Consider the following 12145-nt stretch of genomic DNA (forward strand, 5'->3'; position numbering starts at 1 on the left):
AAATTATTTTTAATCGTAGAGAGTATTTCACAGCAACGGTTTATTTTAACTGTCGATTTTCTCGACAACGGCTGAGAAGTGCATCTTGGTGCTTTGCCACATTACACCTCTGGCCATGAGCTTTTATTATGCGCAGTATGAATCGAATCTGAATTTCACAATTGGCGGCCTCCCCTTGTAAGACTGCTAGGCTCAGCATTGGGAGGTGGGGTGTGGGGGAAAAAACGGGGAGCGGAAAAGTGGAGAGGACAAGTTCGTACACTGGCAAAGAGTGACACACAAAGAAGTTGAGGGAATATAAAAAGGGACGAGATGCGAGGACGAGCGGGCAGAAACTGCTGGGTGGAGGGTGTGGGGACAGTAGGTTACCATAGGTTGAGACCAGGGCAATTTTGGGAGTGGAGAATGTGTTGTAAGGATAACTCACATCTGTGTAGTTCGGAAAAGGTGGTGTTGGAGGGGGGATCCAGATGACCTGGGTTGTGAAGCAGTGATCAAAATCAAGCATGGTATGTTCAGCTGTTTGTTGTGCCGTATGATGGTCTACTTTGTTTTTGGCCACAATCAGGCAGTGGACAGTTGGTTGGTTGTTATTCCAACATAAAAAGCCATGTAATGGTTGCAGCAGAGTTGATTTCGCAGGTGGCCTGGCCTTTCATAGGCTTAAATAAGCCTGTGACAGAACTGGGGTAGAAGTGCTGGGTCAGTGAATTGGGCAGGTCTTGCGCCTAGGTCTTTCATTACAGGCTCATTTTACCCCATCAAAGGTCATGCCACCTGTGAAAGCATTCATGTTATATACCACCTCTGCTGCAACCGTTGCACAACTTTTTATATTCGTATGACCACCAACCATGGACCATGGATCTTGTTGTCATTGTCAGTAAGGTGGCTTATGTCATGCAGTGATACAGATACTATACTGTACTATACTGTACTATATTGTACTATACTGTACTATACTGTACTATACTGTATTTGCAACCACAGTGGAGGGCATTTGCCTGAAACGATTTAGGGAAATCACGGAAAACCTAAATCAGGATGGCCGGAGACGGGATTGAACCGTCGTCCTCCCGAATGCGAGTCCAGTGTGCTAACCACTGCGCCACCTCGCTCGGTAGTGGTAGGAGGAACACAACTTCTGGCCAGGTGAATACTTGGTTATAGATACAAGGTCACATAGGGGTAATGTAGGAGAGGGTTTAATACTGAATAAGAAAACTGGAATGCAGGTAAACTGCTATGAAGAACATATTTAACACATTGTAGCCAAGATAGACACGAAGTCCACACCTACCACAGTAGTATAAGTTTATATGCCAATTAGCTCTGCAGAGGATGAAGAGATTGAAGAAATGTATGGTGAGATGCAAGAGATTATTCAGATCCTTAAGGGAGACGAAAATTCAATTGTTATTGGGGACTGGAATTTGATAGTGGGAAAAGGAAGACAGGAAAAAGTAGTAGGTGAATATGGACTTGGGGAAAGGAACGAAAGACAAAGCCGCCTGGTAGAATTTCGCATGAACATAATTTAATCATCGCTGATATTTGGTTTAAGAATCATGAAGGAAGGTTGTATAGGTGGAAGAGGCCTGAAGACACCACAAATTTCAGACTGGCTATATAACGGTAAGACAGAGATTTTGGAAACAGATTTTAAATTATAAGACATTTCTAGGGGTAGATACAGACTCTGGCCCATATGTATTGGTTATGAACTGTAGATTAAAAATAAAGAAATTACAAAAAGATGGAACATTAAAGAGATGGGACCTGTATAAGTTGAAAGAACCAGAGGCTCTTGAGAGTTTCGGAAGGAACATTAGGCAATGGTTGACTAGACTGGGGGAAAGGAATGCAGGAGAAGAAGAATGGGTAGCGTTAAGAAATGAAATAGTGAAGACAGCAGAGGGTCAAGTAGATAAAAGGACAAGGCCTTGTAGAAATCCTTGGATATCACGGGACGTATTGAATTTGATCAATGAAAGGAGAAAGTACAAAAAAGCAGCAAATGAAACGGGCAAAAGGGAATACTAATGTCAAAAACATGAGATTGACAGAAAGTGCAAAATAGCTAAGCAGGAGTGGGAAGAAGACAGATGTAAGGGTTTAGAAGCGTGTTTCACTACGGAAAAGATAGATACCGCCTATAGGAAAATTAAAGAGGCTTTGCGGAAAGAAAAGAAGCTCCGTGAATATCAAGTACTCAGATGGAAAAGCCGTCCTAATCAAAGAAGGGAAAGATGAAAGATGGAAGGAGTATGTAGAGGGTCTGAACATGCAAGGTGAACTTGAGAGCAATATTATAGAAAATGAAGTGGACGTAGATGAATGTGATATTGGAGGTTCGATACAGCAAGAAGAATTTGACAAAGCTCTGAAAGATCTAAGTCGAAACAACGCCCGGAGTAAATGGTATTCCACCAGCCTGATAGCCTTTGGAGAGCCAACTGTGACAAAATTCTTCCTTCTGGCATACAAGATGTATGAGACTAGCAAAATACCCTCAGAATTCAAAAAGGATGTAGTAATTCCAATTTCAAAAAAGCAGTTGCTGACAGATGTAAAAATTACCATACCATCAATTCAATAAGTCATTATTGCAAAATATTAACTTGAATTCATCACAGAAGAATGGAAAAATTGGTAGAAGCCAACATCAGGGAAGATCAGTTTGGCTTCCAGAGAAATGCAGGAACACACGAGGCAATATTGGCCCTACGACCTCTCACAGAAGATAGGTTAAGGAAAGACAAATCTATCTTTATAGCATTTGTAGACTTAGAGAAATCTTTTGACAATGTTAATTGGACTACTCTCTTTCAAATTCTAAAGGTGGCAGGGATAAAATACAAGGAACAAAGGCTGTTTACAATTTCTACAGAAAACCAGATGGCAGTTATAAGAGTCGAGCAGCATGAAAGGGAAGCATTGGTTGAGAAGGGAGTAAGACAAAGTTGTAGTCTATCCTTGATATTATGTAATATGTATATTGAATAAGCAGTAATGGAAACAAACCAAACGTTTGGAGTAGGAACTAAAATTCAGGGAGAAGAAATAAAAACAACAACAAACCAGCTGCCACCAGGATGAACGGCCACTACGAAACTGTGGCCAGTAGCAAAGTAGACCACCCTGTGGCAAAACATACAGGTGAACACAATGCGCTTGATTTCAATCACTGCTTCACAACCTGGGCCATCTGAATGCTTCCAGCCACTACCAGCTTTTCTGAACTGTCCAGATGGGAGTTATCCTTACAACACATTCTTCCATCTAAAAATTATACCAGCTCTACCCTAAGGTAACCTACTGTCCCAACATATTCCACCCAACTGTTTCTGCCGTCTAGTCCCAATACCTCCTCCCTTTTCATATTCCCTCACCTTCTTTGTGTGCCACCCTCTGCCAAAGTACCTACCTGTTCTTTTCCCTTCCCCATTCCGCTCCTTTCCCATTCCCAGTTTTTCCCCCATACCCCAATGCCCAATGCTGCACCTGGCGGTCTCTAGTTCCCACATGCCCCGCCAGACAACTCTCTTCTCTCACTCCACCTGTACCTGCTATCCCTTTCCCTTCCCCACCCCACTCCAGATTGTTATTCACATGACAGTCGCATTCTGCTCAGAGCTACCGGTGGTGTCGGTCATCTGTGCTGAGATGTGCTTGTTTGTGTTAATGTGTGTGTGGTGTTTTCTTTGCTGAAGATGGCTTTTGTGAGTAGCAGCTTATCCTTTTCCTGATATTATTGTTACTTTCATAAGATAATTTCTTAATGCTGTAAGTTGACTTCTGTGCAATTTGAGTAATCTCACATTTCTGCTAAACTGCCCTGTATCCATATTTTTTACAATAGAATTTCTTGCAGAATTGTAATTCAATGATAGTGACTTTTGTTTAATTAAAAGGCTTCAGCTAATCAATCCTTCAGTTTTAATTTGCTTGCGAGTTTGTTAAATTGTTTTGTTATTATGGAAGCACTTAGACTAAAATTTTTATTAATGTGTTATTCTCTGACTGCAGCAAGTCGTCTTCTTTGCAGTTTCGGCAATCAGTCATTGTTATATAAATTGCATTGCTTTCTGGTTCCTTTCATAGTCTTCTACGAATTCTGTTATCCTGATTTGAATTTTCGTCAACCATTTTGAAATGGTTATCTGTTGATTATTTGGTTAAAAATTTTTGAAACTGTGTGTTAAAATGGCTCCTACAATTTCTGTATCCTTTTTTGAATTTCCATCAGTAATTTTGTAACTCCCACTGATCTTGCGATTAATAGGTTTTGTAACTTTGTGTTAAACAATTATTAATAAAATGTTGTGCAATATTCCTGGCAAATAGGTTTACCCCTAGCACTTTACACTCCATTTCCCCCTCCCCTGTCCTTATACAAAATTATCGCTAAAATGGCCAGAAAATGCCGATAAAATGACGCAAGAATTATATTAATTACGTGTAAAGTGAGTTGTGAAATGAACTAGAATAACGAAGAACTTGCAGGAGGTTGGAACTGAAATTATAAAACGAATAATTTAGAAAGCTAGGTTTTTGTTTATGAAATCTCATCGACATATACAGCTATATTCTGTGAAGCAATGTGAAGGGCATGGCAGAGGGTATGCCCCACTGTAGCAGTTATTAGGGCTTTTTTCCTGTTCCTTTCATGTATGGAGCATAGGAAAAATGATTGTTTAAATACTTCTGCACATGCTGTTATTAATTTAAACTTATCCTCACGATCCCTAAAGCAGCGATATTTAGGGGTATGTAACATATTCCAGGAGTCATCATTTAAAGCCGGTTGTTGGAACTTTGTTGGTAGACTTTCTTGAGATAGTTTCCCTCTGGCTTAAAGAGTCTCTCAGTTCAGTTCTTTCAACATCTCAGAGTCATTCTCCCATGTCTCAAATAAACCTGTGGGTATTCGTGCTGCCCTTCTCTGTATACATTCAATATCCCCTGCTAGTCCTATTTGGTACATGTCTTACACACACGAACAATATTCTAGGATGGTTCTCAGTAGTGATTTGTAAGCAATCTCCTTTGAAAACTGTTTGTGAGTATTCTACCAATAAACTGAAGTCTGATATCTGCTTTATTCACGATTGAGCCTATTGAGTTCGTTCCACTTCATGTTCCTATTAAATTTTACATCCAAGTATTTGTATGAGTTTACACATTGCAGCTATGACTCACTAATATTTATTCATAGGATACTATGTTTTTTGTTTTATAAAAGTCACAATTTTACGCTTTTGAACATTTAAAGCAAGCTGCCAATAATTGCACCACTTTGAAATCTTATTAAGGTCTGACTGAACTAAATCAAATGGATCAGGATTTTTCCCGTAAATAGTTCTGGTTTTGCCCTCTCTTGTCCAAAGGTAATTGAAATAGCGTCACAGTTGGACAAGTGCGAAAGAACAGACACAGTATTGTTTCCAGACTTTGAGATTCCACTGTCTTATGCCAGTAGTAATGCATAGTGCACCTATGAATGTTTTGTTACTCCCTGCTATGTTAAACTTGTTGTTACGGGATTGTCATTAGAAATAGTGAAAATATACATAACAACGAGAATACCATGCAGTGCACGCACATTATAGGAATCCACATTTAAAAGCCTTATGTATGTCAGTAAAGTCATCCAGCATTTGACATCATTACATCTTCAGATTTTGTGAAATTAGTTGATGAAGGCAACAGAAGAAGTCTTTGCTATGAATTTCGAGCATATTATTCACTCAGTAGGAAACTGACATTCCAAAATGGTAAACCACTTAGACGAAGCATGCTATTTCTGGTCTACATTCCCCTATACTGTTACCCTGCATGCAGTAACCAGCATGGACATGTCTAAACCAGAGGCACATTGCATCAGTAGTTTATACCTGACTTACTTCCCCCAACACTATTTCAAGCACACAAACATGTTGTTCACTTGTGAGGAAAGTAACACAGTAAACCATTTAGCATAATAACGGTATTTCTATGGCATTACCGTACAGGCAACCTGCAGGGGACTGTAGCACATTCCATCGGCTTTCTAGTTCACAAACATTCCGTACCTACCACAGCCTGTATAGCTGACAGATTTTCCATCTCCTGCTGAGTTTTTCCTGACATCATGATGGAAGTAGGTTATTTGTCTAACTTTAGATCCTAAGATGACCACTTGAACTAAGTATAAAGTAGAAGATACTCACTCATCCTACTAGGTTTTCCACCGCTATACGAGTCGTTTTGTTTCAGTTTTACTGTAACGTGTCGATGTAGGGTGTGTCAAGTGTCATGTAGTTGTCACTGTGTGATTGATTAACTTAACACTGTCAGCAGAAGATGGCAGACGTTCTGAGCTGCAAGATAATGTTAATTATCATGGAGACATTACAATGTTTGGGTGACTTTTAAAGTAGTTGAATGTGGATAGTTGAAAGCCACACATTTGGTATAGCTATTTGTATCGCTGAGGCATACAAGCCTCCCTACCAATGACCAATGGCAAGGTCCATGGTTCATGGGGGCGGTTCCTGAAGAGGGGCAGCAGCCTTTTCCGTAGTTACAGGATGGATGATTGACTGATCTGGTCTTGTAACATCAACGAAAACGGCCATGCTCTGCTGGTACTACAAACGGCTGAAAGCAAGGGGAAACTACAGCCATAATTCTTCCTGTGGGCATGCAGCTCTACTGTATGGTTAAATAATGATGGTATCCTCTTGGGTAAAATATTATGGACGTAAAATACTCCCTCAGTCGCATCTCTGGGCAGGGACTCCTCAGGAGGACGTCGTTATCAGAAGATACAAACATTCTATGGATCGTAGCGTGGAATGTCAGATCCCTTAATCAAGCAGGTAGGTTATAAAATTTAAAAATGGAAATGGATAGGTTATGAATATAGTAAGCAGATTCAGAGGGTTGTGGGTTGCAGTAGTTAATCGCAGGTGAAGAGGCTTGCACAGGATAGACTAGCATGGAGAGCTGCATCAAACAAGTCTTTAGACTGAAGAGAACAACAACAACATCAGTTGAAAGCAAGACAACTTTCATTTCCTTCCTATACACATGTTTATTACTAGTGTTTAACATGCTGTTTCATCGAAATGTCTTCTAGTTTCCACTATATGACAGCACAAGTCAGTCATTGACAAATGACTTTAACGTCTAAGTTAGGTGAGTAGTATTCCCGTGTGTGCCTTTTAATGTTATAAAACAAATCTCTAAATATTCTGATAAATAATGTGTAAAACCATTACGATGCATGTATGGTCATTAAATGAAAGATCTACAGGATATATTTTCTGGTATGGCTTCTCGCAGTTTCTTCCAACATATGACCATTACCGAATATCTACCTAACGCCGGTCGGGTTGGCCGAGCGGTTCTAGGCGCTACAGTCTGGAACCGCGCGACCGCTACGGTCGCAGGTTCGAATCCTGCCTCGGGCATGGATGTGCGTGATGTCCTTAGTTTAGTTAGGTTTAAGTAGTTCTAAGTTCTAGGGGACTGATGACCTCAGAAGTTAAGTCCCATAGTGCTGAGAGCCATTTTATCTACCTAACGCATTCCTGCCATGGTGGAAAAAAGTGCGACACATTCGACTGTCAGAAGGATTTCCGCCTAAATAGTGAACAGATGTTTGAAACTCTAAAAAAAAAAAGCATAGGCTATCGGTAAAGTGTTGAGTCTTGTACCACAAGGAAGCAAGGAAGAGGATGTTGTTAAGAGTGGCCTGTATCCTCTTTCTACAACACAAATGCACACGTGGAATATTACGGTTCTTTATTTACGTTGAGTGGAAACATTTACTTAACTCGAATATAGTCCATGTTTTGTGTTAAAAGTCCATCAGTAACAGTCCTCTTACAGACTGATTTAATGTCAATATCGGTAATCTTTTTATTGCAAACTTTAGTTTCTCACTGCTAATAAGGTACAATTCTGCTTGAGGTAAACTAGTTCCGCTATAGTCACTAATCTGGTCGCTATGTACTGTCATAGCCTGTGACGAACTAAACTCCCTCTGCGGGTAAACTGACAAACGCCAACCTGTTGACTGAGTGAGTGAGGCCCTCCGGTCACCAGTGGTGGCCTAAATACGTGCTGTGGAGAGAACTTGTGGGCGTGTCTCTGGCCTCTCTCGTGATAGGTCTGCTTGATGCAGCGCCTACTAATCGATCTTTACGATTCATCTTTGCCGACCAGTGAGCTGGCGACAAATTTCGCCAGCACATTCCTCTCCCCCACCCTCAAAATGCCACACCGTTGTCATGTAGGGAGGACGTAGAGATGAGCCCGGAGCCGTGACTGTGGAGAATTTCGTACTCCCGACCGTACCCCGCCACCTGGCTTGCGAGGCAACGGGAACATCCCCCAGAAAACTGCTGCTGGGGCACATGTCCAGGCCCGAGAGCGAGTCCTGGGATGATGACTTCCACAGTGACAGCAACGGTGACGATGGGTTCACGTCCATCGGGTCGGCGATCAGGGACAGCGGGGGCGGGGGTGGGGGCGGGGGTGGGGGCGCATCGTCCATCCACTCGTCCTGTGGTGCCTTGGTGGCACCAGCGGGCGGCTGCGAAGGCCGTGCGATTCCGTGAGGCTGTGAATCTGGGAGAAGAAAGCAGCAGAATGACGGGGCAAGTGACACGCACGAATTTGGTTCTGGAGGCAGCGCTTGAAACAATTGGGACCTGCAATCAAGTTTATAAAAGAGCCAATGCGTTCCTGTGTCGCACCTCTTTCCCAGTGCCCACAGTTGCCATAAACACTATAAAGAACAAGATCGCGCGGCGCAAAGCTATACTTGCGGACCATTGGCTGTGTCGGATGCTGCTGTGGGTGTAGCAAGTGTAGCAGTCCGATGGCGGCGGCCATACAGAAGCTCTGCCGGTGATGGTCCATCTAGTGAGTGGTAGCGACAGGAGGCAAGAACGAGTTGCGGTCCATTGTCTGACACAAGTACTTCTGGCAAACCTTCTATGCAAAATATGGAAGACAATGCTTGAATGGTGCTATATGATGTGGTAGGAGCCATAGGCACCGCGAATGGGAACTTGCTAAAAGAGTCTCCCACTATAAACCGATTAGTGTTCCAGACTGATTCTGCAAAGTCTGTGTGCACTCGTTGCAATGGGGATTGAGTCTGAGGCCAAGCTGAGGATGTCTGTGGCAGAGCGGATTCGTTTTCCGCGGATGCGCGACACTGTGATGCCATCTGTTCAGTATGGGCGTCCATATCCTGACAAGTACAGTGCCGTCGCGCTAACTGTTTAATGTAAACAATTCCTCAATGTCCTTGGCGGAGCAATCGCAACACATCCTTTTGGAACACTTTGGGAATGAGCACATGCGATTGTCCACTGTCATTTCGAACAAACAACACACCTTGTTGTAATGAAAGGTTATGCTGACGAGCAACGTATCGGTGCACTACTGGGTCCTGAACACGGTTCAGTGAGCGAGGCCAAGATGTGCGAATGTAATACAACAAAATCTTCAGATCAGGGTCCGCTTCCGTGGCCTGTGCAATTTTTCTTTAGTGCAAAGGGAAAGATTCCAGCAATTCAGAGTCCTGCGCATTGATTTGGCAACAATATGCGATAGAGGCATCAAAATCAGAGTCTGGGCCAATCGGAAAGCGACATAGCGCGTCTGCATTTCCATTCTTTGCCGTAGGTCTGTACACAATTTCATACTGATACTACGAAAGCGATAAAGCCCGTCATTGCAATTTTTGAGCAGTGCTTGGGACTGGAAAGGCTTGTGATCTGTCACTAAATAGAACTTGCGACCACACAAATAGTGATGCAATTTGGTCACACCATACACAATAGCGAGGGCCTCTTTTTCTGTTTGAGAATAATTGCACTGAGTTTGTGTTAACAACTTTGAGGCAAAAGCGATGGGTCTGTTTTGTGCACCAATTCTGTGTGAATGCACAGCGCCGTTTCCGTAGGAAGAAGCGTCGAAATGCAAAACTACTGGCTTGGCCGGGTCAAAATGCACTAAACATCTGTCACTGAGCAAGGCATTATTGAGTTTCTGAAATGCGTCGTGACACTGTTTGGTCCACAAGAAAGGCATATTTTTCATACGCAAGCGACACAATGGAGCTGCGATCCGAGCGGCGTTCGATATGAACAGAATGTGGTATGTCGTCTTGCCAAGGACTGGCTGCAGTTCAGATACATTTCGAGGAACAGGCAACGGATTGCAAGGAAATGAGATTGGAGGGGGTGCACACCCTGACTGTTTGTCACAAGGTCTAAGTACTGTAGATCAGTTTGAAAAAGAGTCCAACTTTTCGAGACGGCCGGCCGAAGTGGCCGTGCGGTTAAAGGCGCTGCAGTCTGGAACCGCAAGACCGCTACGGTCGCAGGTTCGAATCCTGCCTCGGGCATGGACGTTTGTGATGTCCTTAGGTTAGTTAGGTTTAACTAGTTCTAAGTTCTAGGGGACTGATGACCTCAGCAGTTGAGTCCCATAGTGCTCAGAGCCATTTGAACCCATTTTTCGAGACGACACTTGAGTCCTGCTTCTGACAACACTCAAAAAAGAGTACGCAAATTAGCACTGCGTTCCTCTGGTGTACGACCTGAGACGACCATATCGTCAAGGTAGTTGGAACAAAATGTCACTTTGCAGTCAGCTGTTCCAAGTAACGTTGAAAAATGGCGGGTACTGAAGCACTGCCGAAGGGCAAATGCAAGAAGTTGAACAGTCCTAAGTGTGTGTTTACAACAAACACATTCTGTGATTCTCGTCCAATGGAATTCGTAAGTAGGCATGACGCAAATCTATCTAAGAAAAGTAACGCCCTGCACCAAGGCTGACCATGAGTTCGTCACGGCGAGGTAACGGATAAGAGCCAACTACTGACTGCGGGGTCACTGTAGACTTGAAGTCAACACAAATGCGAATGCGACCAGAAGGCTTAGCCAACAAAACGAGAGGATTTGCCCATTGACTAGCTTGAATAGGAGCAATTACACTATTGTCTTGCAATTCTTTCAATTCACATGCTACTTTGTCTCATAAAGCAATTGGAACGAAGCGGGCCCGCAAAAACAGGCTGTGCATTGTCTTTCAATGTAACATGCACTACAAAGTTACTAGCAAAACCATTCTCTCTGAAAATAATTCGGGATATTTTTTAAGTAAGCTGGCTACACTGTCTTTTGGTTCAAAAGTAGACACTGAAGGTACATTGTCTTGGATGCTAAGTACAAACAAATCAAAGGCATCTAATCCGAATATGTTCTCACTGTCTCTTGATTTCAACACAGTAAGATTCACCGCAAATGTTGTAACAATTGCCACAACTACACTGAAATTTACATTTCCTACTCATGCCCGTTAATTCTGTGTACCACTGGCGGTATGTCTGTTTCGGCTTCTTCTGGAAGCAAAAGAACTGATATCCAGCTACAGATACAAGGATTATCTGGTCACAGTATTGAGTTAATGTAGCGATTACTTGGTCATAGACGAGATCGCCGGGAGACGCAGTTGGGAATAGTTTTTGTATTAACATGAACACTGGTGACCCTGCAATCGAAGGGAAGTATTGTAACTTTACAGTACCTTGAAAACGAAGAACTTGACAATGTGCTTGGAACTGAGGTATTTAATCCATTCCTCCTCTGTTTCCTTAAATTGCCAGAACACTGGTACACTGGTCGGCGGCACTTGTTGGGCTGGGTGGTTGGTCCGTTGTGGTCTCTGCTTGTGCAGTCAGCATTTGTACCGTCGTCAGTAAGGCAGCGATTTTTTGGTTCTGAAACTAAAAAACGTGTGCTACATCCATCATATTGACCGTCTGCGGCTGAGGCACGGCGACTTGGGGGCGGAGAATTTGTGGTTTACACAAATATGCTATATCAAAAAGCAAGCAAAGCTTCTGGAAAGAGAAATTTGATTAGTTCTGCGGTTCCCCTCCTGGAATACAAGCAAGATCACAACAACAAATTAACAAACCCCTGCAAGCAAAATCTTTGGCCAAGCGGATTAACTTCGATAGCCACTGAATTATCCTCATTGCCACTGGAGAGACTTGTACCGCAAGGAAGCCAGGAAGAGGATTTTGTTGTGGGTTGGCGGTATCCTCCTTCTACAACACAATTCACACATGGAT

This window comes from Schistocerca piceifrons, chromosome 5 (genome assembly GCF_021461385.2).
Source record: "Schistocerca piceifrons isolate TAMUIC-IGC-003096 chromosome 5, iqSchPice1.1, whole genome shotgun sequence".
In the NCBI taxonomy this organism is placed as follows: domain Eukaryota; kingdom Metazoa; phylum Arthropoda; class Insecta; order Orthoptera; family Acrididae; genus Schistocerca; species Schistocerca piceifrons.